General features: G+C 28.6%; 1 protein-coding gene across 15 annotated transcripts in view; it reads left to right on the top strand.

Annotated features, from left to right (window-relative positions):
- Positions 1 to 26654, top strand: part of LOC129962049 (tyrosine-protein phosphatase Lar-like) — a 648630-nt gene that overhangs the window by 283191 nt on the left and 338785 nt on the right. For all 15 annotated transcript variants that reach the window (XM_056075746.1, XM_056075747.1, XM_056075754.1 and 12 more), the window contains one exon: positions 20922 to 21004. The gene's annotated coding sequence lies outside the window, so the exon portion shown is untranslated. The remainder of the gene's footprint in view (positions 1 to 20921; positions 21005 to 26654) is intronic.

Raw genomic sequence — 26654 nt, 5'->3', positions numbered from 1 at the left:
TGACTAAAGTAGTTTCACATAGGTCATGTAGCATTAATTAAATAAAAAAGGTTGAATTGCATCAGGAAATAACAGAACATTTTAGAATGAAGTTAATCTGGGTTAAATTAAGATAAAAAAATTAGGAAATTAATTAGGATTTAATTTATATATATATATATGATGTAGCCATTAAAATTAATCATATTTGTGATCGGGAAGCCAGAGAACATCCGATTTTTTTTTCTGAGTGTGTCCATAATTATTATTTATGTTAATATATTTATTGAATTTTGGGCTCTCCGAGTCTTGGTTATGGATCTGATAGGAAGAAAAACTTCTCCGTGGCAGGACGCTTAAATTTGTTAAGGCATTAATATGTTTATATTAAACAGATTAATGCATTATAATTAAGTATTAATATATTTATACTAAACATTAGAATTTGGCTGCATACGAATTATGGCAAATAAAATGCTGTATTGATATGTTTTATATGAAATTATCATTTTTATGGCAAATAAAATGCTGTATTGATATGTTTTATATGAAATTATCATTTTTATGGCAAATAAAATGCTGTATTGATATGTTTTATATGAAATTATCATTTTTATGGCAAATAAAATGCTGTATTAATATGTTTTATATGAAATTATCATTTTTATGGCAAATAAAATGCTGTATTGATATGTTTTATATGAAATTATCATTTTTATTTAATCTCGAATTTAAATGACTATGTTTATGTATTATGTAGTATATTGTGTCTTTCACTGTTAATTTGAAATAAAAACAAAATTCATAAATACATGAAAAAGAGTAGTAACATTTAATCTAATATTTATTAACCTTCAGATTTAAATAATTTTTCTCCGTAGTTTTTATCCCATTCTTCCATTTTTATTTATAAAATTAAATTTTTTTCCGCTTTTGAAATTTGAGATAAAACTATTTTTTTTTCTAGACATCCATTGAAAAATCAAACATTAATTCCCAAAAATAAATACCTCCGGAGCCATCATAATAAAATTTTAACAAAAACTTAAGAAGATCTGTCCCCCCACCCTTTTTGTTGAGGATCCTGTCTTCCATGGATTTCCGCAAAAGAGAAGAGATTTGTTGTGGAGTGTCTTCTTTTTGGCGATAAATCCGGTCGGCATCGCGATATCCTTTCAGCGATTATTTTATTACGATTTCCCGGAACACTGAAATTCAATTCCACCGCTTAATAGATGCTTGGCTCTCAAAAATCCTGTTATGCGCGCAACAATGATTTCTTGCGCGGATCAAAACGATTTGCGGTAAGGGACCACGGCTGCTGACGGAATGCGAAATATTTTATTTTTTTCTCCCTTGTTTGGCAAATGCCTTTTTGGACTTGCGCATTATTTCTTTTTTTCTATTTGCGTTTGTGAATTTGAAATTTGCAATTTATTGATAAAAAAAAGCGCCTTTTTTTAGTTTGTATAGAAAATATTATACAACATATGAATTAAAAGTGAGTAGAAAGATACATGATTTTAAATAAATGTAAAAAAAAAAATGAAATTTCAAATATGTTTTATAAAAAAGGTAAATGCATTCATTACATCGATTTCAAGTTTTAAACCAGAAAAGAGATCAAATTTATAGCAGTATTATTTCATTACTTTTACTTACTACTTTATTTCTTTATAAAATTTCTTCTTTCCTTCACTTATCTCTTTTCTATTTGGGTTTTGTTCTTAACTTTAATTCTTTTAAACCTTTCTTTTGAATTAAAGTTAAAAATGGATATTTTTGAAGAAACAAAAATAAAATTAAATGAATCAAAGAAAACTGTAGTTTCTCATAGATAGTTTTATCGCATTGTATTGCGTGCAATTTCACTTTCCTCAGTATATTATATCTAAATTGTGGCAATATTACAAAGAACCGAAATTTTGTTTTTACTTTTATTTTCAATATCAGATTACTTTCAATTTCTAAAGGTGTTTAAATGGAACATGCTGTAAAATGGATGAAAACATTGGCCTGCATCCGCTAATCTGGTATATATAGTTATTCTGTTAGATGTATAAGAATATTCATGGATTGGTAGGTCTTTTAACCAAACCTAATTAATCCTATATTAAAATGAATCAAGTATTCTTTGTAAATATCTGATAAATTAGAGTTGGGGAAAAAAAAAAAAAAAAAAAAAAAAGATGGTGAGATTTGTTGTCAGATTATGCCCCCAACCTGTGTTCCAAAACTAGTTGGACGATATAAATAATTGAAGGTTTTAGTCGAACTGGAAATGGAAGTATTCCTTGTTTTCCTCTCAGAAAGGCAACCTATTTCTGTATTTTGGAGTTCAAGTATGCGAGTACATTCGGCATGATTCTTGTTTTGAAATTTTGTTTTATAAAATTCTTAAATTCTTTGTATTAAATAAATAGTAAGATCAACTATGAAACGAAAATATATTAATTAAAAGCGGGAAATATTTAAAAAATGAAATAAAAAATTTGGCATAGAGTAAAAATTTCCCGGTTGAAGGAATAAAGTTGGTATAAAGTAAAAATGTTCCGATTCTGAATAAAGGGAAAAAGTTGCTCAAAGTTTTGCAAAAAACTTTAAAAATATAAATGGTACAGTGTATTTTAGAATTTTAATTTATATATAGGTCCTCCTCTGTATACAATCGAGTTTTGTTTCAGTTAAGAGGTCGTTAGATTAAAGTTTTTCAACAGTGTTTTCATTCAAAGAGGTTATAAAAGTTGTTTATAAAATGTAAAGGCCGTAAAGGCGTATAATTACTGTACATAATAAGAAAAATACATAATATGTATGTTGTATGTATGGTAAAAAAATTCTACATAAAATTGCAATTTATTTTTGACGACTATAAATGTAGAGTGTCTTAAACAGTAGTAAACTTGTATATATTATATGTTTATTTATACGAAATATTGATATGTTTTTTGATGTTATAATATATAAACAGATCCTATTTACCAGCTGACATCAGCCTTCAATCTTTCTTTTGTACACCTTCCCTTTATATCCTGATTCTATTTATATGAGAAATGCAATTCAACATGGCCTCGAGGCCTTTCAATCTTATCGTTCACGATGAACGCAACATTTCATGCAACGGAAAGAAACTCGGAATCAAGAAGTAAATTTAATTTAATGTAGCCCTCTACTTCTTTTTTCCCTGACAAAGTGCAGAACTTTATTTTTATCCTGCAGTTATCCTCGAAACCACAGAAAAGAAATATATGGATTACATACCATTTCAGAAAAGCAATATTAAAGGCATTAGAGTTTAAAAGAAAAAAAGAAAGCTCTTTTTTGGTGTGGTTGCAAAATTGGATGTAAATATTAAAAAAAAAAAAATGTTAAATTATTGCGTTATGTTTATATTAAAAAAATCCCATAAAAATTTAGCTTACCTGTGATTTAAAAATGATAGGTAATATTTAAGGTATCCGACTAGGTTGAAAACATGAATTTGGATAAAAATTCCCATTCCCATTTCCATTTTTTTTTTTTTTTCAGTTTAAAAAAAATATGTACGTTTTTGTTTCCTGTGATATCTTTATTTTGTCTCAATATCTATTAGAACCCAAGATATGGCAAACTAATTGGCATGTTAATGATGCTTATCTATTAGCATTTTAAAACTTTAAATTCATTTTCTGAAGAACGAGTTTTTTTTCATAATTCTACTGTACGAGTATCGCCATATCTCAAAAGATAATCAAGATATCTTAATGGAATTTATAATTGCTGTTCGTTATGTTATACAGAATGTAATGAGCTATGGATCTGATGTTGAATGCTCTAGAAGTGGATTTGTGATTGTTTAATGCGAATATTGTACAAAAAATTACAAAATTTCATAAATAATTTCCTATATTACATTATTTTTGAATATTATTCTTAGATAATTGTTAGTTACATTCTAAGATCCGTTATATATGTAATGTTACAAGAAAAATGAAAAACTGTAACAATTTTTTTTTCTCTAGTGTAAACCTAATTTTTAAAAATAATGCTAAAATTTACATCAGAATATCCTTTTTTTTTTTTCAAAAGCTAGATAAATATTTAAATAATTTCACTTTTATTCATCATTTTATCCTTATATTAATACAAAAATATCATATAAACATTAAAATATTTGTTTAAAAAATCCTCTCTAACACTCTAGACGGATACCTTAAGGAAGCATGATGTGTTTCTGAAGGAAAAATAGATTTTTTGTGAAAATTCATATTAAAAAATAATGCAAAAAATGAAATGTAGGACCTGAAAAGTAAAACATGTTGTATGCAAGAAAAATATGTTCTATTTTACCTGATTCTATGCATTAAGACTCTTTTTAATTATAGCGGCTAATTCTATTTAATTATTAATTATTGAAATGAATTTCGATTGATATAAAACTTTAATGATAATTGAAAAATGAGTTTTACTATTTTTCAAAGTTATATGAAATATTCAATTTTTTTAAAACACAATAAAGGTGCTTTACTTAGATATAATCGATATCTAAGATTTCTTAAAAATAATATGTTTGAACTTTAATTCTGATTTATGCTTGATTAATGTTATGTGCAAACAAATATAAAGCAATTTGTGGAATTTGGTTTTTTCTTATTTTCACAGAACCGAGTGCAGAATATAAAAATCATGAACACTCTATTCTGAAACTTAATTTATATATTTCAAAACGTTTATATAATTCAAAACAAATGATAAAAACAAACGTATTTATATATTTCAAAACAAATAAGCAAAATAAAATAAACTCTTATATTCTTTTTATTCTGTAAAATCCGTGGCCTTATGACGATTTGCAATGTGGTTTTATAATGATTTGTTCTTAATAGCTGAATTCTTTTTCCTTAATGCTATTCTCCTCAGTTATTCCCAAGATCTATTATTCGTTGTTGTTGGCCTAACGACATGCGCAAAATATTTCAGATACCTCAAATAAACCATTGAATATTTTGAATACGTTGGAATTTGGATTTTACGAGTAGCATTCTAGACAAAATGTGTGTCTTGTATTGATTCCCGAATATTATTATTATGCTGTTTAAAAATTAAAAAGTTTCTTGCCTGAATTCATAAGCAATTTTATTAAGGTTCTTCTATAGTAGCCTTGCTTCGTGTTAAACTGTTAGAATCTCCAAATTAATTTCTTTTTACTATAGAGCTAATTAATTTCTTAAATTTACAAAATAAACCAAAAAAGTTAAGATAGGACCAAGATTAGATCAGTATCATTGCATTAAAAATTTGGACCACAAAATTGACTTTTTAATACAGACAAGTAAAGTGGCAACAAGAAAATGGCAAATAAAATCTTAATAAAACTAAATGGCAAGAAAAGTAATTTAGACAAATAATTTCATATTCGACATTGAAATATATAAAATGATGTTTAAGAGGAAGCACTACATGGTTGCAGTTGGAGAACAATTTTCAGTAACGCCAATTAAATATTTTAATAAAAGTACTAACAATGCTTTGAAAATAGTCTCAAAATGTGTTATCATATAATCATATAAAAAAACTAATTTGCTACAATTTACTATAATAATTTATTAAAATATTTTAAATATAAGAATAGGATTTTTTTCGTCTTTGTCTGAAAATTTCCTGGATTTGATTGCAAACATTTGTCAAGATTGGACAGTTTAAATTAATAGTAGTATTATTTTGAACTGTTTTGAAGCATAGTCTGTAGAGCAGTAATAATCGCTATTAACTCTCATAAATTGAAAATGGATTAAATATCAAATGATAAAAGAACATTTAAATACTAAGGCTGCAGAGCTTTGCATCATATGTGAGATGATGCAAAGTTACTGTATATAAAATAACTACTGATGCCCATGCATTGTCTGTTATTGTGTCGAGAAGGAAAATAGGCAGACCACAGTAATTAGAAATGTTATTGTAGTATTTTGAAAGGCAATAACTTCTCAAAAAAGGACATTGCATATATAAAGTGCAATGTCATTTGGGCAGCCACGGGGAAGGCCAGTAATTATTCTAGAAATGTTTAATTGATATCTTATGCACCAAAGTAAATAGGAATATTAGAGAGCTGTAAGTTGCTCTTAGAGTGTTACTATCAGCAGCTGAATCACGATCGGAAATATATTTGTGGATGTTTAACCTTTTCCTACATTTAACCAACTGATTTTCAATATGTTGTTTAATATCCTCTTATATCTTTATATATATTTTAATAATATGTAATATAGCTATATATAATATGTAACCATGTTTCAGCAGTTGCGTGGCCGAATAGAAGAAACTTTTCAAATTTTAAAACTTTGATTTATTTCATCACGGAAGGCATAATTTAGGTACGAAGAATAAGTGGTAAGAAATGCGTCTGTCTACATCGTGACACAAGAGCAGAAGAGACAGAATTTTTTTTCCCTTCGATCATTTTACTATGAGATTTTGATACAGATTTCTTTGACACGTGTCGATTTAGGCAAGGGAATTTTAGGTATCTTTAAAAAAATGTTTGAGCACTAAGGAAATCCCTTCACTCTAAGCATGAGAAAATTCTGAAGTGAGCAGTTTTATGGAGCTCTTGTATAATTAATTAAATAAAAAATGGGAATTAGATAAAAAAAAAATAAGAGAACATTTTAGAATGATGTTAACATGGGCAAATTTCAAATAAAAATTTGAAAATTAATTAAAATTTAAATTAGATTTTAAAATACCAATACATTTATTATATGTTATTAAATATCTTCTGATGCAGCTATCAAAAAAGCATTCAGCATATTTTAAATGACTACATTTTTCATCGACATTTTGGAAGTTTTTGCATTCAGGGTTGCTGTTGTAGTTATTTGGTTTATTGGTGCAAGAACCATTTTCGGCTGAGCTGCGCCATGCATGTAGCAAAATCTGATTAGGTTATAATAAATAAACTTATAAAAGCAAATGCAGAAAGATAACACTACGAAAAATGACGCTGCAAATCAAAAATTATTTCAATATCTTAAGATTAACAAAAGTAATTCATAAAGTTTCCGAACAATGATATAAGGAAGAAATGCATAGTGAATAGAAACGTTAAATACAATCGGGGGGAAAAGTGCTGAATGCAAGTGAAAAAGTCAGTGACTTTTAATTAGTTAAAAAATATTTGGATGGTATTTTACACCCACCAGTTATGTAACCCACATAACTGGTGGGTTAAATAAACTGGTGGGTGTAAACCCAAAGTTTTACACCCACCAGTTGTATGTTAAGGAAGACGAAGTAAAAAACAAACACGATAAGAATTAAGAGCAAATCTTTCAATTCAAACATGACGGCGTCTATTGCATATAGGCGCATTTTCGGCACATATAAGATGTTTGCGGGCGAAACATTCTTGAAAATAGATGATGTAGTAAGGTTTGATTCCCTGGGATTAATAATAATAACATCTATGGTATTCTGGTGTGGATTCTAAAATCAAACAGTTTTGATTTAATTGTTTTCAGAATTTGATGTTCCAATGAGGGAAATGGCAACTCATTAGTGCAACCTTAATATAACGCGATTCTTAAACCATTTGATTTCCTCTTTAATGTGTATTTATAAAAAGTTTATTACATTGTATTAAAGATAAACTAAATACCAAAATAGGTTAAGATGTATTTTTTTACTAAAATTATTTGTCTATAACTCTACATTAAAAATCTAAAACAGTGCTTCAACATTTTGGAGCTTTAGAATTTTTATTGATTCTTCCATTTTCATGCTAGAGTAAACACTTAGAGCAAATATTGTTATGTCTCCATCATTTTTTAGTCACAAAATGTCCATAAATATACCTTTTATTTATGTATATATTTGTTTCATTGTATTTCTTCTTCTTTTGTATTGTTCAACAAATATAAATAGGAAAACACACATGAGCAATACACAAAAATAGACACACTAACGCATTGAAATTTTCCCCTGAAACACAATAAAACTGGTTTAGGTCACTCATAATCCGTTTCCTTTCTATTTGTTGACGTTGTTGTTTGTTTACATTTCTTATCTGGTTCCTAATCCTTCATCTAAAACTCTAATAACAGATTTCTTTCTTTTGAAGTATTTTATTCTTTAAGATGATACAATGATACAAAATATATGTAACTAAGACGAATTATTTACTTTTAAACGAAATTTGTGTTTTTCTATGAGGGAAGATATCGCATATTTATTATATTGTTTATATAAATACTTGAAATTTAAGAATTTGAACGTAATATGAAAAACAGGCATAAAATATTTTTAAATTTAAAGAGAAAAATTTAATATAACATGACTTTCACTATCAAGAGATCTCCATGACTATTTGATCGACGTTTAAAAATTGTATGTTAATTAACTCCCAACTCTCTCCCTAACGTGGTGGAAGAGCAGGTCCGACAACAAGAAAGAGTGAAAGAGTGGTCTCACTTTCTTATCCAAGCGTGGCATCCAATATATATATATATATATATATATATATATATATATATATATATATATAAACCTATGAATGAAAGCTGTTATGAATTTTCTTTAAAATATTTGTGAAAAGACATTTTGAGCAATATGTTTCTTTTATTTGATTTCTTCAATTCTGCTTTTAAAAAATGGCAAACAAATTCATGCTAAAAAGTGAATTTATTTGAATTTGAATGCAATTTATCAATTTTAGCATTTAAATTAGTTTTTATTTTGTGGTTTATATTTTGTCGCAAAGTGGAAGTTTATTGAAGTAGCATTTTTAAATAAATGTATGAAATGTATAAATGAATTATCTGGTGTTATTAGATAATTATAAATCTTTTTACCTTTTTTAAATCATAACGTTAATTTCCTTCAATTTTTAAATTTATTTAAAATCAAAATCATACAACCTTTCTGATCCCATTCAGTCTAAGCTCTATTTTAACAGTTTTCATATTTATATGAATCATATCACTTATCGTAAATACCTTTTTATTAGTTTCCTGTTTATATATATTCCATTTAAAAAGTAAAATTTCACTTTTGAAACATTGTTACAGTCTACCGTTGTGAAATATATTCAATTAGTAATCCCACGCACTTTATTCCCCTTTCGCCAAACATAGTGAATAAACCCTATTTTAGGAAATTCAATTTCACATTAAAATGATTCTGCTTTAATCATATATAATTTATTCCCTAACGCCATGTGCACTATTATATCGAAGAAAGATTTTAATTCTGCTTGAATAACGAATGAATGTAAATACAATTGAGGTAAATTGAATTCTTCGCGATCAAGAATGCATCGTTTTGTAATGTAGAAAATTTTCTAGGTTTTATCAATATTTACGAAACCAATCGTTCCATGATTTTAGCTCATCAATTTATTAAGTACTGCATGGGTTTAAATTATTTTTGAAATTGCCATTTACACAAATGAATTTGTTTTGGCTTCTTGGGTATCTGAATACTTATCGATTGCGCCGAAAAGAGCATACAGTTATGGAAATTTGAAGCCAATTTTAAATGCTAATTTTTCGCAATCTTATATGATGTTACAGAAGATATTACGTTTGATTAAGTGGCCGGGAAATAGAGCCAGCGGGTGTGCTCTGCCCCAAACTTTCTTATATACTTTCTAATAAAGAATTTATCCCCTCTTCCTTCCCCGACATAAAATTGTGGAACATATGTAAGGACTCAAATGCTTTCCTTCAGCGAATAGCAGTTACGAATTATTGATCGTTGGAGTGAATCTAGCATTTTTACTGAATCTGTCGTATAATCTTTGGAGATATTTTAGACGATTAATCCCTGGCATGGAGATAATACCCAAATACCCAAAATTCAAGTTTGTATTTTAGGCGGCTTTTTTTTCAAGTGATTGAAATCAAAATTTGACATCCAACTATAACTGTAATCACTGTCAGATTATTAACATTGCGATTTTAAGTTCTTGCATTTTCCATGCATGCAAAAGTAGAATCAACCTTTTGAAAGATGTAATTCAAAAGTGTAATTCAAAATTCATTAAAGAATCTTTTCTTTAGACTCTAAATCTGGACTTCAAATTTTATTTATATAACTTTTAAGTTTTGTTAGTATCATGTTCACTTGCATTCGGACATTTAGGCAGACAAAGATCCTCGATTGTATTTCGTATAAAATTTGATATTAAAAAAACTAAAAATATGGTGTTAAGTCCATATATCGAATTTCATTGGCCTAACTCAAAGCGTTTTTTAAAGTTACGTTCAAAGACAGACAGACATTCCAAAAGTGTATTCTTCGGATTCAGATAGATCTGAAATATGGAAATTCGCCAGGATGTGTTCGAATTTTTTTGACGCCTGCGACACTTTGTCATATAGAAATGAACCTTTTTTGTGTATATATTCATTATTAAGTGCTACCTACAAAAGGGAGGGATCATACAAAAGCTAAATTCAAATTTTTATTATTGCTTTTTTTGTTTGTTTCACTTTCAGAAATACTATAATATGAAAGCTTACCTCATTTGAAAATTTTTGGTAACTAGAAGTGCATGCCTACGATATACGGTAGCGGAAATAAAGGCTGTTTATAGATAACATGATGCACCCTCTATATGCAGAGTGATTCAGAAGTCCTGACTATAAAAATTAATAGTTTGCAAACGAATGAAAACAGAAAGATGTGTGCATAAACAGGATAAAAATTTAACCGCTTTTTCCATTATATAACAAGAATTTAACGGCGATATAATTTACAATTTAAGCCGTTATACAGCTCTGCTATTGATGGAGCAATACATTTTATGGAACATGTCATTGAGTAGTATGTTGGTTAAATTATCCATTGTGTGGGCCTGTACTGAGAAAAAAAAATCTATGCAGACAAGAACATTGTTTTTTGTTGTTGTTGCTCTTTTGGTGATATCAGAGGACAAGTACTTATTTGGGAATGTGTATATCAAATTTATAATTATATTATGCATGTTTTTTTCTTTAAATTTTATTAAATTTTTACTACATTTTTGGAGTACCTTTATATTTGATGCATGCCGCATCTTTCAAAAAACGATGCAGGATTGTACGGCGCGCGCAAATAACACGATTCCATAATCTCGTTCTACGAATACGTAGCTCTACTTTTTTTCCGCGGACGGATACAGAGAGGTTTCCTGGTCCCCTTCTCCGTGACAAGATGCGACCGGATAGGCAAATCTCCTTTTCCGAAGTCAAAAAAATCCGGCAAATCCATTTTGAATGGGTAACGAGGGCCTGCTTAAAGAGAAAACCGGGTAAATACATTACTATCGTCGAACCGAAAATGATCGATGGAGTCATCTTTAATCTAATTTATCCGTTGTGACGTCACACTGACTCACCCCACCCCACCAGTATTCCATTTTCCGTGCTGCTGAAGCCGGTAATATGTAATCTCTATGCAAGCGTCCCCGAGTATCTGCTGACCTGTCCCTCTCGGGATCCGGCAGGTAGCAATCCACTCTGTAGGGGGAGGGCCAAATTGAGTTGCCGGATAATGTTTTCGCTGCATTCTCTCCCCCTCCCCCCTACCTTTTACCTTCTTTCTATTGTTATTAGGATGAGGTGTGAGAAATTGCATGAAAGGGGAAAGGATGGCGTTTTTTTGGTGGGAACGGAAGTGCATGAGAATGCCCGAAGGGTTGTTTGTTTCGTAAATAAAGATTTATTCCATCGTCTTGTAAAACGCGACGTTATCGTGATCGTAACAAGACTGAGTCATCGCTTTTGTTGTCACAATGACTTCTTTTTCGGTCTGATTGCTGTTGTGTTTAGATTTTCTTTCCTAATAACAATGAAAGATTGTTCTATAATGTGCCATTAAACATTGGTGGCTCGTCATCTCAGATACGAACTTGCCGCAAACAATTTTTCCTATCTTTCTTTTTTATTTGCTTACCTCTTGGCGCATCATCACTGCTCCACGTGCGTCACGTGTAATTATTCGCACTTACTTACAGGTACAGTGATAACATTTTGGTACAGAGATATTTTTACCGATTTTTTCTGGCTGGAATGATCTTAGAAATAACATATTATTTCAGAAAACAATTGCATCCCTGTTTTCTTAAGGATTATGAAAATACACTTATAATCATCAAGTTTATGTCTGTCGTCCTATTCCTCTTTGCGAAGTTCAGATCTTGAAACTGAAATAAATATCTAATTTGAATTTAAAACATTCATATTTTACTAAATTAAAATGACTTCAGATTAAAATGACTCATTTTGATTTTTTATAATGAATTATAATTTCAATTCGAATGTTAAATGTAACAACGCCTTTTTATTTTTTCTCTTACATTCAATCTATCTATAAATGTATAGCATTCTTTTTTTTAATCCTTTTTCTTATACCCTGCTTACCTCCGCATACTCATGACCTGGTACACTGATGGTACACATTACAGGTCAAGAATCGCCGCTCTAGAATAAAACTGAAATGCAATATTAAAAAGAGAATTTTACCTCAGGTTTTTAATTAAAATCGCCTGAATTGTATTTAAGAAAAATCGAACAAAACAAAAGAAATATGTTTTAAAACTCATGTGATTCTGTCAGAGAAATATGGAAGTAGAATGGAAATCTTGAACTAGAGAACGATAGAAAGCGAATGTAGTGAAATATAACGAATCTTCAACAATAGGGCCTAAAGAATATAGTGTTGGGTATGACGGAAGATATTGCCGAACGCCAAATCGGAAGTCGTAGAGATCTTTATTGAGCCCCCGCTAAATTCAAGGGAATGAAAAACAACTTTTTACTTCCTGTTCTGACACTCAACGATGAGCAGTGAATAAATTTTGATACTTTCGCGGGCAAATTGCCTTGTATCATAAGGCCTGTATACCTGCTTATGTTGATTCATTTTTCTGCATTTCTTTCTACGATTTTATTATAATTTTATTATCGTTTCATTTTCTTTGGTCATTGAACTTGCTGAGCGAAATAATAAATAAACAAATTTAAAAACGAAAAAAAAAAAAAAATGAAAGCAACAACAGCTTTGTAGTTTTATTGGACAAATCTACTCTGATTTCCAAATCAATATGAAATGCTTTTGGAAATAATTTAGAAAACTCCATCGATTAATTATTGTTGATATAAATCTAATATATCCTTTTTTCCATTTTCAGATCTTATTAATTAGTATTATTATCAGTATTAATATTTCTATTCAGATTTATGATAAGAGCATTGACTTATTAGGCTTAGTTTTATATTTTAAAATAGAAAAAAAAAATTAATTTTTTCAACGATGACGAAACATTTTTCATCGGTTGAATTTTTTTTTCTATTGTTATCGATATTGCATTCAATTTTCCTTTCAAATAATTATGAAATTTTTTTCCTTGTTATGCATAATCGATAATTTATGTACTAATGTTTATGGCTTTTTGAAACAAATTAAGAAATATAATCTGATAAATTATTTTATGAACAAAATACAATTGTTGAATATGATTTTTACATTCTCATATGTGAAACATGGAAAAAGTATTGCAAGCGTCAAAAAATTTGAAATTCGTGATTTCAATGAATCTCTACTATTCAGACCTTCTTGAATTTGCAAAACATATTTTTGGGATTATATCTATCTGTTTGTCTATGAACATGATAACACAAAAACGCTTTAAGGTTTGTAAATATCATAATCTAAATCTGTTTATAGACATTTAGCAGACGATTCCTTTTCAGACATTTTATAACTGCTACTATTTTTATTTCAGCTAAAATATTATTAAAGGTAAAGGATTTTTCTTTGATAAATATATTTTATTAATATTATTTCGTTTATTTTTTGTATAATAGCTAATGATCAATTGTAAACCTTTTGGAATCTGGCAATGGTTTGTGATATATGCTGTTAAGTTGAAAGAATAAACAAGCGGATGGAATTCAAAAATGCTTGGAGTATTATTTTAGTTTTTAAGAATTTAAGATGCTCTGCAAGCTATAGTTTGAAGCTTAAGAAAACGGATAGTTTCCTAGAAAGCATGCAAAAGTGAGCGGCTAAAATTTAGTTTATGGACTTGCCACCAAATTTGTAGATTTCTATCAAATTTTGAAGAAAATCCATCCAAAGGAAGTCTATCTGTCTGGCTGCTAGAGTACAACTACAAAACGCATAGGTACAATAACCAAACTTAGCATATAAAATTTGGTATACAGTTTTCTAATTTAAAATTTAAATCTAATTCGTCTAAAAGTTGGCTGCTTGTCTGTAATTTCTCAAACATTAAACGCTATAACTCATAAACACAATGACTTAAAGCAATGAAATTAAGTATATTGCCTTAAGACTAAAACTGCATTTTTTTTTTTTTTTTTGGCAAATTTTGGTGTCAATCATCTTGCAAAAAGCCATTGAAAATACATATTCTCACGATAGATTCAAAAAATGCCAGATTCACGGCAAAGATCTGTATTCCATAGCTTATACAATGGTGAACGATGGACGGCTTTACAATTCTCGGCCTCACCCAAGATACACAATTTTAAACAGGTGGAGGAAAGGGGATAAGACTTTTATTGGAAAATATACTAGAAACTTTCGGCGAGAAAAATCCACTTGTTTATATTAGTTCTCTACAAATTTATGAAAAAAGGGGTTGATGATAATTATTTCAATAATGCGGAAAGTAATTGTTTCGTACCTTTGGAACTTAATAACAAGTACCAAATTACAAAATGTTTAATAATTTTAATTTAACTTTCTAAGCATGTTATTCTCCCTTTTTAAAAAAATGACATTTTAGTGTGAATTCAGTTGTGCATCCCTTGCAACTGCAATTGCATGTAGTTCATTTACCAACATTCTTATGGCATTTACTTTTTAATAAACAATTTCAGATACGCAGAAAAATTCTTGTAGAACTATATTCGTTATATGAAATAGATTTAAAATGAGAGATCTTAAAAGCTGAGAAATTTTTCATTCTTATCAGTTGCTCATTGACATATAACTAATATAATGTAAATGTGTGTGGCTTATGATATCTCTTAATCTAATTTAAATAATAGTTGGATTAAAATAATTTTATGATAATCTTGTAACATTTAACTTGAACACATTGCATCCAAAAGTAGACTTTCACTAAAACATGTATAATTTTTTATGCGTGATCTTAAGCCATTTTTCTCTTCCTTAGAATCGCATTTTATTCAATTATCGGAATTGACCCTATCAGATGTAGATATTTATTTTCAAATCATATAACGTACTATAAATAATATTATTTGGAATTACGATAGACATGGAAGAGTAAAATAACTAATATGTATACAGTATTACTATTTTGCTTTTAAATCAATAATATATTAGTATGCTGATCAATTGATATGAGAATCAAAAAAAGCAAATTAAAATCATCTTGTCTTGCTCATTATACTAAGATATATAAATAATGTAGTTTCTTCACATAAAATTTTTACTTTATGTATATTATTTCTTTCAAATAAAAATAACAATAACTTGGCGTTAAGCATAATTCTAAAGCACTGTGTAACGGAGAGAGAAAATGATGGATAGTTTATTTGAATATGTGTCTTAGTTTGAATTATAAATAGGAGATTATGCTGTTATTTTACCGAACCGAACATAAATTAATAACATGTCTAAAGACATTTATTCAAGATATTATCATATTCTCAATATTTCTAACCTCGACAGGCCCGAATTCAATCGATTAATTTGAAATCAGCTTACAAATATTATTTCCAAACTAATAAACCAGAAAGATATAACTATAATTTTTCTTTTTTCTTTAAATTAGTTGTGAAAACGAAAAAAACACCTTTTAAAGTACTCCAATGCTCCCAAATCCGATTAAAGACTTCCTGAAAAAAAGAAATAACCACTAACTTCAGAGCGACAGTTGCCCCGAGCATGCAGGTTGACAGGCACTAGGAAAACTGCACACCAATCAGACACAAGATCCCCTATGCCTCCCCCAGAAAGGCAAGGAGGCAGTTTACACCAAACAGACTTCTAGTTCCAAAAAAATCACAGTCGCAGGCTGGCACTAAAGCAATCACTAAAGCACTTTTTCGTCTTCCATCCAATAAAAAGAAAGCGTAGATGGAATAAAAGATGCTATGCGAGAAGCATTTTAAGCACGATTTTCTACCCGACTCTGTTGATCCGGATAAAAGATCCCAGCATTCCCTTTTATATTTTTCTTCCTTGTTTTTATTTTTAGTATCCGTTGTGTGGAAATAACCCGTAGACTTCTTTCCTTTAATAACAGCCTCTTGATAAAAGCCTGCATTTGTGTCGGGTTTATTTTGCTTAATCTCATGCTTGGGGATTTGGGGAATTGTTTTTTCTATATATGATTCTAAGAAAAGTCCAAGAGAGTTTAGACCACGTAAAAGAAAGTTATATAGCTAGCTTTCAGGAAATAAAATAATTGTTTTTGGGATTAGAATTTTTTGAATCATTTTGATACGTGAAAGCTGAAGCCTTTGTGGATCCCTGATATGCATAATATAATAATATCTCTTGATTTCAAATCTAATTAATATGCTAATTTTTATCTTGTTTTAATCCATGTTAATTTCATTCTAAAATATTCTATTTCCTAATCAAATTCCCATTTTTTTTATTTAATTGTTTCAACACACGCTGTATAAATCTGATGAATTTAGTCTATTCTCACGCTTCTAACGAAGGGTTAAAAATCCTTAATGCTTAAAACATTCTTTCAAATATACGTAAGATTCTCTTGTCTAAATTTACATGTGGCAAAGAAATCTCTATCCGAATCTCATAATAAAATCACTGAAGGGATAAATTTCCCTCTCTTTTGGCCTTTTGTTGAGATGTAGGCCAACGCATCGCTAAAAATTTTTTTCTTGTACATAAATTATAATTCAAGGATGAAATAAAAATGAGTTAAAATTTCAAAAGTTTCTTGTTTTTAGCCATTTAATTTCATATATATAAACATATTTAAGCAATTGCTTGACCGAAGAGAAGAAACTTCTGAATTTTTAACTCGATTTATTCCATTCAGGGGGCATATTATGTTCAAGAATCATTATAAATGCTGTCACTTTAAATAATTTTCTTTATATAGTTTTCAAAATATTTTTAATTTGTTAGAATCTTACATTTTAAATAACATATTTTTAAAAACTATATGTTATATGTATATAGTTTTATATATATGTTTATGTTATATGTTATATATTATATATGTTATATGTTATATAAAACTATATATATGTTTCTTATTATATTTCAGCTTTTTTTATTGATACTTCAATAAAGTGATAAAACATGAACTATATTCTTTTATTTGCTTATCATATATTGAAATTAAAAACTAATTTTTGATGGAAGCATTTTTTTATAAGCGTGAGTTTTTTCATATCCAAATTATTTTCGTTCAAAAAGCGATTAAATATTAATTTTGTGTCTGATACCATCCCAATATTAAGACATATAACGAACATTTACGATAAGTAAACTTTTTCAATAAAAAAAAATTATGCATCAGAGTTTTTTTTATATACTTAACATTTAAAAATTTACTTAATCTCAGCTCCATACTGCATAAGAAATACATCACTAAAGTAAATCATTAAGCCTCTTCAAACATCCCACCTCTTGAAATTTTAAATAATTTGTTACTCTTCAGAATAATAAAACATTTTCTTAAGTAGCAATCAATGCATTTCACACCTTCAAAAGCGAAAACTCTTCAAAGCTATCAGCACTAAACTTTTCCACTCTTTAACGAGAGCAATATCGTCATCTTGACTTTTAAAATTCACCTCCACGAAATCTTTGAGATGTCGCAAGGCAAACTAATTAATTTAAAGTTGTTAATGTCATCTTTCATCCTTAAGATGAAGCAGATAAGAAGAAAAAAATACCATCCTTTTAAAGGTTTATGTGAATTCTTCATTAGTTGTCGCTTCAACTGAGTAATTTGTTAAGAAAATAATACCTTTGTTTATGGTTTGAAGGATACATAATTAAATGTCCTTAATGATTTATTATTTGAAGGTTGACTTTAAAAAGTTGACTTTAAGTTTATTTCAGCGTATTGGATAAATGGTGATTGCTCTGTTGCATATTTTTGTGTGTAATTCTGTTTTCTGGTAGTATGGTATTATTCATACGTCAAGTGTCTTTAGACTGCTAATTAAGTTTTCTTTAACAAGTAGAAACTGCTTATTTTATGTAAAAGAAAAGAAATGCGAGCTCTTAAATACGGTTAAGACCTTAGAGTAGCTTAAATGCATGAAATTTGAATTATTCTCGGAAGACTAGGAGCTTTTGTATTATTGATAAACACGATTGGTTTGGAATTACTTTAGAAATTGATTCATTCAGAGTGTGATTCCTTTTAAAAGTTTAAGATTTAACAGCAAACATTATCTAATCAGGCACCTTTTGACATTTCATCTGCAACGTTAAATCTTGAGTATAATCATTTAATTTGCATTTGCTTTATTTCTGTTGGTACACATAAGATGATTAAGAATTTTAGACGACATAGTTTCAAAAATTAAATTCTTTTTGTCTCGAAATATTTATTCAAAATCTTTAAATTTAAGGATAACCAATTACTTTGGGAATTAATTCAAATGATCCACTTAACGTTTTGACTTTGATCTTTTGACTTTGTTGCAACCTAATTAATTAGATAATGAATTGGCACAATAATCTCAGTATGAGTTTTTATTTTTACACGCTATTATTTAATTTAAATTGTGTTATAATTGTAATGATGGAATTATGTTATCGATATATCGTTTAATTCTTGATGTGCTGATACTCAGAAATTCCGTACCGTAGTAAGTTGATGCTAATAACATAATACTTCAGAGTAATTGCGAATTTATCGCTTATTATTATTATTTCTAATTTTGATTGGAAAATTTCAGAAAAATTGTAGTAATGATATTTAAAATGCGCAAAAGGAATGATTAAAAATAAGAAAACTGAAAAATAAATAAAAATTAATGTATAAAATAAGATGCTCCTTATTGTAAAATAAAATTACTTTGACCAAAAAAAAAATCTTTCTCCTTAAAAATATTTTTGAAACATATCTTTTTGGAAGATTGCCTTAAAAATATTAATTGTGATAATTACATAATTTCATAAATTTTGCGATATTTTCTTAAAACTTAATAGTTTTTGAAATCAGCTTTTTTAAATTTTTATATTTATAATAAATTGTTAGAATTGAAGCAACTCCGTGATTGAGATTGGTTGAGCTGAACCAGTATTTTTTACAGTATGAATTATTAAAATCGGCAATAGGTTCTTGGAAAACTTTGGATTCTGAAACAAATAATTAAAAAAAATTGTAAAATTATTAAAATTTACAAAGTTTAACCCTCGAAAATAAAATTGATATTAGTTACTAACAAACTAATTTATAACTTTAAAGTGATGGAAAAGTGGTTTTTGTGATTGAATGCACTTCGAAGTTATTGAAATAAATCTTAACATTTTGGTTACATTTTAATTGACTAAAAAGGTCGTAAAAACTTTGACGAAAAATTTTTTAATGAGTACTTACTGCCTTGCCATATTTGGTAACTTTGTCGACAACGAATTGTTTTGTAAAGTGTTTTGAATGATTTTTGTATTACGCATGACACAATATTTAACTATATGTAGCATTCTAGGTATAATAATTTTTGTATCACAAAAATTACTGATTGCATGCCAGCTAATAATAAGATTACATTAATTAAAAAACAGGCTTTTATTAGCCTATTAAATCTAAAAAAATAATTTTACTGAACAGAAAACTTGAGGCTCTGAAAACTATGCAATAGAGATATTAAACCACAATGAATAAGAAAAAAATATAAATTCAGATAAAATTTACTAAAAATTAAAAAAAATTTTGGTTGTAATTATAATTTCAATTTTCTTTAGAATAAGTAAATCATCGCCTCGCAATTTTACAGTTTTGGTTTCGATCTCCAGATTTTTTATTTCAAAATTATTATCTTTATTTTAATGCACTAATAAAGACGTCTTTCTTTTTTTACAAAAATTATTTTATACTTTTTATTATAATATGACAATAATTATTGTAAGATGTGGCACAATGATGCAAAAATTATTATAATACTAATGAAAAATTATCATAAATAATTGTTTTGGACAAAATGATTATGTAGCAATTTTATTTAGATTAACTTAATATAAATTAAAGTCGTTGTAGCTCTGTTCAAACTTTCCTCATAAACCACTGAACCGAAATCAACCAAATATTGCATAATTATTATATAAATTATGAGAAAGATTACTATCAGATTTTTAAAGTGCAAAAATTAATTAATTACTCAGTTAATTATAAATAACAGAAAAATGTATCTTTCTTACATTTTGAATTCTTCTACTACTATTTTTTAAAAATTTCTTTTATTTAATTTTTTTATGTTTTTATTGATTTTAAAGTAGTGATTTAATCATGCTTGAAATTAATTTCAAGTCAATCGCTCAAATGAAGACACCCTTCTCATACTCCTGCATTTATGAATACAATGTGATAAATAAATCTAATTTTATAAATATGAATACTTATGTAGAAAATTAACTATCGATTGTTTTCAAAACTCCCCTGGCTCTATTGATATTCTACATTTTAATTAAAAGTAGATGATATTATATTTTTATATTTATTATTTATAGTTTATTATTATATTTTGTGCTAAAACAATTTTTACGTAAAAAATATTTTCCTCCATTTTTAATCCCGAATAAACGTCGGGTTATCAACTGATATTTCACATATTCCTATAAAAAATATTTTCTTTTTACTTTTCATTAAAACTTGATTTTTTTAATTGTAAATAATATTTTATTTAGCAAAGCTTTCACTAAACGTCATAAAATCAATAATTAAGTAAAATATTTCTATTAATTATATGCTTATATTTCTCTAGGTGTTAAAAAGAACTATTTTCTACACATTTCAATGGATGAATATTCATATATTGGTGTTTTTCAAACTTGACTCGTTGTAAAGGTAAGTTATACTGTGTCTGTCATTTTCTCTGTTTTGATTCTGAATATAATTTTATAAAATAGCATCAATTTGGAAGTTTTCTCTTGCTTGTGTGGATATAGTACCCTTAAAAATCGTCTAAGACTGTTAAAATGGAAACATTTCGCTGATGTACATTTGTTATAGCAACTATTCATCGGGAAAAGTGGCAGACTCTTGCTTCGTAGTCTCATATTAGAAGCTTAGGGGCTTTTTTTTCCAAAGGAATCTCTCCATTAAGTTTATATCATATATATAATTCCAGAGAGAAACAAATAATATAAAATCCACTGTACTGACCGTCTAAGTAATTGATTTTTTTTCCCGTAATACAAGTCATGCGCAGAATGGTAACATTTCATTCCGTCAACAGTAATTTCCAACTGGAAATTCGATAAATGTAAATTTTCAATTAAATCATATGCTGTAAGCTTTTTCATACTGATCAAATTTATTGGAATGAAATTTATAACTATGAAGTAGTCAGTATTCAATTTTTGAGTGATATAATGACTATTGTTTTTCATAGTTTTAGTCATCTGTCTATGAGATTTCAGCGCTTTTTCCATTGCATTTTATCTTATTAAAACATAAACCAGTTGAAATGTCTACAGTTTAAAAAATTTCCTGTCAAAGATATATGTATATTTCGCATATAGATTTCAAAGATAAACTTAATTTCCCTAAAGATCAAAATGTCCAACGTTTGTATCTTTCCATACATTTGATGAACAATGTAAATTAATTTTCAAGACGCTATAACTTTTCACAATAATTTCACAATCTTTTTATCAAATGATTCTATGAAACGATCGGTGGTCTGTGCTGCAAAGCATTTTCAGGCATCTACAAATTTCTTGCTGGAAAATACGAAATTCTTTATTATCTAATATATTAATCTATATAATATCTAGCTTAGTCAGCCAGTCTCTTATCGTTGAAGAATCTTAGGAAATTCTTTATTAACTCAATAAGTTAATCTGAATAATATGCTTTATTCTTGGCATTATAAATAATACTATTATGTTTTCGTAATATTCTCTGTCTGTAAATATCTGAAGAACTCTTTTCTCACAATGTTTGAACCATACCTTTTTAAGATACCATATTCTACCATTTCTTTCTCAACTTCACAAACTCTTTAAAAAGTTCTCTCAATGTCCCCCTGCCCACTCAAAACTAAATCCACCAAACTAACATGCAAAAAGCGTCCGAAAAGTGACGGCCACCGGGACACTGACCACTCTACCAGTATCTCAATAACCTCTTTCCACCAACCAGCTCCTCCCCCATCACATCCCCTGTATGATGTGGAAGAAGGGAGAATGAACGCGTTTTTAGCTTCGAAAATGTCTCGGTAATCGCCGTAACGATCCCCTTGGGTGTGGTGCTGATGGGAAGATGTTGAGTGCAGAAACGTGTAACTTGGAGACGAAGAAGATGCTCTCCCTGCCCCCGCAAGGGAAGAGAATGGTGCTGAGTTTTTGCAGGATAGAACCACCGTGCACCCCCTGACGGATGACGCTCTGTTTGCATAATGCGGGGATGGGAGTCTAATGGGAGTGATTTACCATAGAATTGTTTGTTTTCTGAATCAGAGTTCTAGTTTGTTTTAAAATTATTCTCAAGTCTACTTGGCGTGCATAGACAAGGATGGATTTTACCAGAATGGTCTCTTTTTTTTTTTTTTTTTTCCTACAGTCTGGGCGTAAATTATTATTTTTTGGTCTCAATAAAATATGCTTACTATATAAAAGGAAGTGTATCAGTTGCGTCCAGTATATAACCATAAAATTTGGCTTGTAGATATTGCACTGTAATTCAAGGAACCTCAAAGACCAAATTTAAAAATTTATTTATGCAAGTTTTTGATTTATATTATTTCGTGTGAGTTTTCATGTGCATTCGTGTAATGAATGTGGGGGGGGGGGGCGATGCGCCATCGGATGAACAATAACATTGTAACATTCTGTGACTGTAACCGTGATGGTTATTTAAATTGCATATCATAAAGGTTACAGTCACAAGGGTAGGAGAGGGTGAATAAACAAATCCATTCCTGTGGAATTTATTTTGAATGTATGTTATTAATTAAATTTAGTAGAATCTTTTAAAAAAATACAATTTTACTATTATAAGAATTAAAACTAATATTCATTAAAAGAAATTAGTCAATGCTTGTTTTACATTTGGGATGTAATAAATAGAATATTTCCTACATAGTTGAAACCTACTCTCGAACTCAAGAACTCTCGAAATATATTTTTAATTAAATTTTAATTGTTTTTCTAACTAGTTCAAAGAATTCCCTTCGGAAAACACAATAACAGAAGAAAATATTTTTTCTACGCTTAGTGTCTCATGTGTTTTTCCAATCTTGACTTGGCAAAGATACAAATGAGAATGCATGTTTTAAAATTCTTTTTATATTATAACATCGTTTGCACCAAACGATTTAATTTTATTGACTCTTTTCTTTTCTTTGAATATATCTTGGCTTTCAATTAGTTGTTAGTTTGTTGTTCTGGACACGGCATAATTGTTGGAAAGGAAATAAAATATGCAAAAGGAATCTACTTTCTTGTTTTAATTTCGTTTTTATAATGCTTTTTTTAAAATTTATATTATTGAAGCCTTCTCGTTAAATATAAATTTTAACTTTCAAGTAATTTGTACGATTTAAAAGTTTAAGTTGAGAAATAATGCCTTTACATATATTTAACAATACTGAGATTTAAGCTTATAATTAATATAATGGACTATCGTTGACACATAGTATAGATAAATCAGTGGTTAAGCATTCAAATTTTATATTAAACTGAACAAAAAAAATGAAAAATTATTCCTAATAAATATTTTTATTCAAGTTTAATTAAGAAGCTTATTCAATTAAACTAACCAGAGTTTTCCTCAAAACTACCTCGTATACTCTTTAATAAATGTATTATTATCCCCCCCCCTCCATCTCACACACGCAAAATTGTGAACCTCGCGCAAGAACCTGAACGCCACTAGTGTTAAGATTTTTATTTTCAGAGATCCTTTCATTAGAGATGTGTGAGTCGTAGCTTAGTAAAGATAACAAAATATGTACTTTCCTCGACCCATTAAAACCAGATTTGACATAGAACTACAATTTAAGAGTCAAAATCACGTAGGTAATTTCAAGTCTCCTAAATTGGCGTGTTTTTGAATTATTGCATTTACATACATAAGCAGAAACAACAATTGTTCAACCCCTTAAAAGAACAAATTCGGATTTAGATCCACACTTTAAGCATGATTAAATTTGTGTGCAACATTTTATTATTATAGCGGTTTACGTTTTGTAGTTAGTATGCTCACTTCTGTTTGGATAGACAGACAGTCAGACAGACTTCCTGTGAAGGTATTTCGCTCAAAATATAAAAATCCACAAGACAAAAGACTTAAAAAGACTTTATTGCAAAATTTATTTGTCTACCTCAAATATTTTTTTGAGCTACTACTTTTTGAACTACTTAAAAAAACGATGTACTTAAAACTATAAGCATATACAAAAAATTTATAACTAACACAAATGCAATTTAATTACAAAAGCATACTATTAACCTAAATAGGATTTAAATCAAGTCAGCATCCGTTGAAAATAGTTGCCAACAATCAGAACACAATTCGCAATTGTGAATTTTTAACGCCAGTTATGGTAACGCAAATGCGTGAATTTTTCTACGCCAGTTGGGGTAACGCTATGCAGTTTAGAAATTTTTAATTTCCTTTATTCTGTTTTATTTTAATTCAAAAGTACTTTCAAATGAATCTTCAAGATCAATTTATTAACAATGTTTAATTTTAATTGCATCAAACATTAAGAAAATAAACAGAATCGTTTAAAATAATTGGTCAAAAAATGTTAAGCCTAACCTCATTAGCGTGGGGAAAAAAATTGACGCCCTACTCATTTGGCGGTGAAAAAATAAAGAATTTTTGGCAGGATAGTTAGTTTTTAATTAATAATCAAAATTCTATTTAAAAATTCAAAAAAAGAGACCCCAGGTGCACATTCTCGACCTCCAAGATATACATGTACCAAATTTGGTAGCTGTAGGTCAAACGGTCTGGCCTGTAGAGCGCCAACACACACACACACACACACTGAGCATTATTATAAGTATAGATGGAAAAACTGGCCTTAGTAATATTTTTTAAAAATTGAATATCACTGATTTTAACGAAAGAGAAAAATGTACTATAAACCGATGATTGATGAAAATGATTCTACTCAAAATTTATTCCATTAAACGAAACACTGCTAAAATTTTTTAACTTAAATATTGTTGATTTAATAATATTGTTTTTATTCCTTTATTATCATTTTTATATCTTAGAAACTTCCTGAATACCACATCTTTTGAATTAATTTGGATTTTGTTTTTTGTTTGTATTTCCGTTACTGTTCTTTTCCGCCGTTGCATTTTTATTTATTCATTTTCTTCCTTTATTTTCTTTTTAAATGGAGAAAATTTTGTGAAGAAGATTTCAGTGTAGAGCTTTTGATGTCAGTTCTTTCGGATATATGTACATCGAATAGATTTTTGAGATCTCGAGACACCAGGCGACCGCCTCCAAACGCCTATGTGATAAGCCACCACTGATCTTTTGATTTTTTTTTGTCGATGTTTTTCTATGGAGGAGAATTTGTTTAGCCCTTGAATGAAATTTTATGTGTGTTGTGACTACAATTACAGTTCTATCACAAATTTTGATTTCAATCATTCGGCAAAAACGCATCGAAGATGCATATTCCATTTTCTGGAACTTGTATCAGTGATTAATTATCAGTGATCGCACAATTGAATAAAAATTCTAAATTCATGCCAAAGATCAATCTCCCGTAATAATTACCTACCAATGCCATGCAATTAATACACAAGTGCTGTTTTTATTATTATTATTATTAGGAAACACATAACTCTCATGTGGGAAAATAATAGTCTGAATATTCATGGTGTCGTGCTTAAACCAAGATTACGCGAGAGGAGAAAGTTGATAACATTTTTGTTGGAGAGTATGCGAGAAAGTTTCAGGGAGATATCTCTCGGTGGTTTAGTGTAATTTACATAATATGTGATAAAATTTCAAGAGGGAAAAAAATCTGTGTTTCATGATGAATATTTACAAAAAAAAAAGTGTTAAAATTTTAAGATAAATAGTATTTTTCTGATAGGGAATTTTAGGACCGGTAGCGAATAAAAAAATGAATAAAAGAATACGGGAAAGTGCTGTTGCCAATTTATGTTCAATGATAATATTGTATTTTTCAAAATTTCAATATATTTCCGTTCAATATATTGTTTTTGAACTTAGATTATTTTAATTTTTTCCACAAATTAGAAATGAATGCTAAAACATAATTGATTGGTTTTAATGAATACATTTCTATTTTGTTTTGAAATAACTATTGCGGATTTCATTATATATTTGGAAGTTTAAGAACATTTGGCTGAAATTTAAATCAGTTAATAATACATTTATGTATTTTGAAATTGAGTTACTTCTGTGAACCATGATTAAAAATTTACGCCACACGCTTTTATATCGACATTGTAGAGAAAGAGTGTTAAAGCAGCGCGTTCTGCTTTCTATGCATCCG

Source organism: Argiope bruennichi, chromosome 2 (genome assembly GCF_947563725.1).
Source record: "Argiope bruennichi chromosome 2, qqArgBrue1.1, whole genome shotgun sequence".
NCBI lineage: Eukaryota > Metazoa > Arthropoda > Arachnida > Araneae > Araneidae > Argiope > Argiope bruennichi.
This window is presented reverse-complemented; position numbering and strand designations above follow the sequence as displayed.